The 5,410-nt window shown below is 33.5% G+C and overlaps 1 pseudogene; it reads left to right on the top strand.

The window, feature by feature from the left end:
* The first annotated feature begins 1,172 nt into the window (after positions 1-1,172).
* On the top strand, positions 1,173-4,855 carry LOC133818059 (inorganic pyrophosphatase TTM1-like; annotated as a pseudogene).
* The last annotated feature ends 555 nt before the right edge of the window (positions 4,856-5,410 follow it).

Raw genomic sequence — 5,410 nt, 5'->3', positions numbered from 1 at the left:
CGATGGGCATAATTTGGTAACTATAATAGTTTGGGGGTAAAAGCCTTTCTATTTCTTAAATTATACAAGTAGCAATCTACATCAGCACTCCAGTATCGCCATATCACTATTCTGTTAGCAAAATTGGACGGAAGTCCCTCATTTCAATAACATGAATAGTTCAGGGGGAATTTTTAACGGGCCAAAAAATTCAGGAGGCACGATTTGGTAGTCGTAATAGTCCGAAAAAAAAATCATAATAAGCCTTTTTTTTAAAAGGGTATTAATATATTTAATATTATTGGATCACATATATATTTTAGTATTTATAAAAAATATTGTCTAGACATATCTATTAATACTTTAATTAGTTGTTAAATTTTTATATATAATATTATACTTTTAATTAATTATATTATATTAATAATACTTAAAACTTAATTCAAATAAAATCATGCATATGTCTAATATTAAGATATATTACTCATGCATATGTTTCTTATTTTTTTAAACTAAAAATAATTTATATAAAAAAAAAAAATTTAATCCACTTGTAAAAAAAAGATTATTCCTTACAAAAGAAAAAAAATGTTTGCATGTTTAATATGTGATATAATTTTTTTTTTTAAAGTAATGAGTCATATACACGAAATTAATAAAACAAAACAATAAGAAACTCACTCAAAATAGCCATCAATCGTAAAAAATAGCCCCAAATGAAATTTAATAAAAATAAGAAAAATCCCTAATCTTTTAATTCTACCAGTTGGCTTCTCTGAAACTCACTCAAAATAGCCTCAATCATTTTTCTCTCACGCTCACCAGCTCACCCGCTCGATCTATTCTCTCTCACACTCAGCCCTCTCGATTCGTTCTCTCACTCAGCCTCTGCAAGAGCTCAGCTCTTGTCTCTCTCCATAACGTCGAGCTACTCTCTTTCACACTCAGCCTCGGCAAGAACTAGGTGACCCCGCCGACACAAGAACCAGGCGACCCCCCCGCCGACGCAAGAACCATGCGACCCTCCGCCGACGCAAGAACCAGGCCACCCTGGGGTAAACTAGGCAGACCTCCAATTGTTTATGAGGTAATTTATTTTTAGATTCAATTTAATATGGAGAAAATACTTTAAATATAGTCACTGTATTTTTTTGTGTTGGAATTATTTTTAATTAAGAGAATAACTCTTTTAATTAAGAGACTAACTCTGCAACCGAGAGTTTTATGGCTACAGCCAGACTATTCTGGCGCTTACCTGCTTACCTGTCAAACGTAACCAATTACAACACCACACGTGTTGTCTCGTTTTCCTTCCCCAGCATCGTTAACACAAAACAAAGAAACAATAATATGACAACGCCCTCTTTAAAATTCCGGTGACCCAGTTTGCCCTTTTCAGCTCCAATATTGTTCCCAGAAGAACTCAGGCCACCAAAACCACTATTTTGGAAGAATTTTGTATTAGCCAAGGTATTTTTCTTGTTTTTCTTTACTTTGCAAGTATTATCATCTTTAATTGCAGTCGTGTAGTTTTTTATTATGATTTTGACTCTTCAATGTTGTGTTGTTAATTTTCTTTTTTTTCGTTTTATGTCTTTTATAATGGAAGATATTTTGGTCCATTCAATCCCAAATACATATATAATTATTGATGATTTAGAAAGATATACGGTAGTTCATTTGTATCACTTTCTCTTTTACTCATTTTGTCACGCGCACAGATATTGTGTTCTTTTCCCCTTCTTTAGGAAGAAATGAAATGTACATCAACAAGATGATCTTTAAATAAACAAAGATGATTAGAATTGTCATCATGGGCTTTTCACTTCTCTTTGGGAAGTTGACTAATACTAAAGAACTTTGGTAAAAACTGTTAGACCTTAATATTGATAATGCTCGACTTTAGGGTATCCGAATTTTTATTATCATTTTATTTGTTTGAATAATTTGAATTACTTGATTCCAAGTTTTTTATTTTTGTTCAATCATCATAATTAGTTTTGGGATTGCTATGTTGAAAATGATGATTGCATATGCTAATTAAGAATGGTTTGTTGTGGTGTTAGAAAATGGTGATTCTTGCCTCTGCACAAACTAGTAGGATGAATACTTTGAATTTGATTCAAGAATGTTATCGACTAAGATATTATCTTTAGACTTATTGCATTCTTTAGTTGTGAATCTCCATTGAATACAAGATATTTGCTCAGGGTGCTTATGCCACCTTTGTTCTTCTTTGTTTTTACTTGAACAATGACGATCCTTCCTAAGAAAAGCTATGGAATACTAGTGAACAGAGGTTGGGCTGGCATTATCTCGCTGTTGCTTACAACCATTATATCTCTCACCTTGTTATGGTAAATTCTGAGAGTTGATTTTATGTGTTCGTTACTGTATAATTTTTGACAAGGAACATTCTTAAATTTCATTTTGGTTTATCTTTTTTAATCTAAGCAGTACCTGAATGTTTGCGTTTCATCAGATATAAGGGGAAAAATATAAAACTAGGTACAAATGGCTCAAGATACTTATGGTGCTGATTCACCTCGGCGACGATCTGGTCTCCTGCGAGATCAGGTCCAGCTTGTAAAAAAGGACACTGATCATTATGAGATGTGCCAATCCAAGATACACTATCCTTTTGAGAAAGGTTTCTTTATAGTGATTCGTGCTTGTCAGTTGTTGGCTCAAAAGAATGACGGGATAACATTAGTTGGAGTAGCAGGCCCCTCTGAAGCTGGGAAGACTGTTTTTACTGAGAAGGTTTTGCACTTTATGCCCAGCATTGCTGTCATTACAATGGACAACTACAATGATGCTAGTCGTATAATTGATGGCAACTTTGATGGTAAAATCTCTTCTTTTTTTTTCTGTAGGGAAATATGAATTAGAAAGGTCCTCTAACTAACTCTTAAATTTTCTTGGTATGCCAGCCTTTTAAATCTTCCTTCCATCCTTTTAGCCTTCTGAACACCATTATGATGATGATTATGACTAGATGATGTTAAAGCTCCTTTACTGGCTCTGTGAGTCCTTTATTCTCACGGAGTCACCTAGCATTAACTATACATTGGTATATATGGAGTTTACAACAAAGATTACCAAACACAACTACAGAGACTCAATGGAGAGTATGATTTAAAGACTACGATACTTTACTGTCAATGTTTTGCATATGTATATAGTAGGAGACCGAGCTAAATTGTCAGTTCTAGTTAATATGTGGAGTTCCATGTTAAAGGTTGTATCACTTTCTGCTATACTCAGCATGTAAGTCTACCATTAAGTTCTAGTTTTCATTATTAATATGTTTTCTTTACTTCTGATGGTAACTGTGCTTGCATCTTCTGCCCATATTTGTTCTCTTCCTTGGTTATAATTGAAAATGTATTTTTTTTCCTGCTCTGCGGTCAATCTCTTGTATTGTTGTTAGCTATTGTCATTTCAATCACTCATTTCTTATAAGAATGTTAATGGCAAAGTTCTAATTATGTTAATGTTTTCCAATAGATCCACGCCTTACCGATTATGACACGTTGCTTGAAAATATACATGGTTTATGAGCAGGGAATCCTGTGCAGGTTCCAATATATGATTTCAAGACTAGCTCTCGCACAGGTTACAGGTAATGTGTCACTGGCACTTTCTCTGTAAGATGTCAAAATTATATTATTAAAGGGGAAATTAGGAGGAGTGTGAAGTGCATTTACCTTATTTGGTCAAAATAAATTTCAAGGGTTCCTATAGATTTTGTAATGCAATTTATCATATGGAGTTTATTATGATTCATAGAGTGGGTGATTTCATCATGTCCTTTCTTTATGCAAACATTTTGGTCAGTTCACAAGCTCTTCTGTCTACCCCTACTACTTTAATATATATTTAACTTTTATGCTTCTATCAAGACAGTTGAAGTCCCTAGCTCACGTATTGTGATAATAGAGGGCATATATGCCTTAAGTGGAAAATTGCGCCGATTCCTAGATCTTCGTGTATCTGTCACTGGTGGAGTTCACTTTGATCTTGTGAAATGGGTTTTACGAGACATTCAACGTGCATGCCAAGAGCTTGAAGAAATTATCCATCAAATCTCTGAAAACGGTTCTCCCTTTTAAGCTCCGTTGTGTGATTTCAGGACTCTTAGTTACTTCTTTGGCATATTACTTAAGGTAATTTGTTAATGTCATTCTTGTTGAAATTGGCAGGTTTATCCTATGTACAAGGCATTTATTGAGCCAGATCTGCAAACAGCACATATAAAGATCATCAACAAATTTAATCCCTTCACTGGTTTTCAGAATCCCACTTATATTTTAAAGGTTATTCTACATTTGTCCTTGTCCAGGTCATTTATCATTTTCCTTTAAGTCTCCATGTATCCATGTTAAATGTAAACATAGTATATTTTTCTAATTGAATCTCTGAATGATTCCTCTATTTGCAGTCAACTAAGGTTGTAACTATTGATGAAATCAAGGCTGTTATTTCTGTGGATCACAAGGAAACTACAGAGGAAACTTTCTTCTTCCTCCTGGTGAAGATCCTGAAGCATGTCAGTCTTATCTGAGGATGAGGAACAGAGATGGAAAATACAATCTCATGTTTGAGGTGAACCATTGTAGAATAAATTATCATTTAACTTGTATCTAGCTTTATCGTTAGTGCTGGTTACGTACTACATTATATCCAAGGTTTTAGATCCATGTTTTTACTTGAAATGTGGCTACTTCACCATCCACAATTCATTCTTGATGATGTGTTTTTTTGTTGCTTGCTGCTGATTTGATTCCTGATTTTTTTGTACATGACTACTTGTTCTTCCTTTCTAACCATTATTTCTGGTGATATAATTTCTCTAGAGTTGAAAGTGGGCCAATATTTCACTTGTTCTGTTCTTAGTTCTAATAGATATGTTCAAGTATCTTTAGTTTCTTAAGAAAGTCTGTACATGTCAATGTTAAGTTGGCTTAGTACCAGTGAGTTCATTATGTCATGCATAAGCTCCGTACTTAAATACATCAGGCTATCTATTGGTTTATTATATTATTATTGTTTCTCTCAAATATTGTAGGGTTAGGCAAGGAGCCATTATGAAAAAATACATATGTATATTATTATTGTTCACTTTTTCTCCTTTCAATACATTTCTATTCTTCAAGTAATGAAACTAATCTTTTGTACTTATCCTTATTAATGGTCTTTCTGCCTATTATTTTCTTGGTTAGAAAACTAGCAGGGAGTGTATGTTTAGGCTAAATATGAAAAGCTCATATTCATTTTTCTTTTGTTTTGGTGGAGAGAATGGAATTGAAGTTTCTTAAGAAACGCAAGCTACTTCCAAAATTGAATGTTATGTATGATATTTTGATATGTGACTTGCTACAAGATAGGATTTGTTTATCAAGCAGATTTATGTTGTAATTACACAGGA

The sequence above is a fragment of the Humulus lupulus genome, chromosome 2, assembly GCF_963169125.1.
Source record: "Humulus lupulus chromosome 2, drHumLupu1.1, whole genome shotgun sequence".
Lineage (NCBI taxonomy): Eukaryota > Viridiplantae > Streptophyta > Magnoliopsida > Rosales > Cannabaceae > Humulus > Humulus lupulus.
Note: the sequence above shows the minus strand (reverse complement) of the source record. Positions and strands in the feature narration are given on the sequence as shown.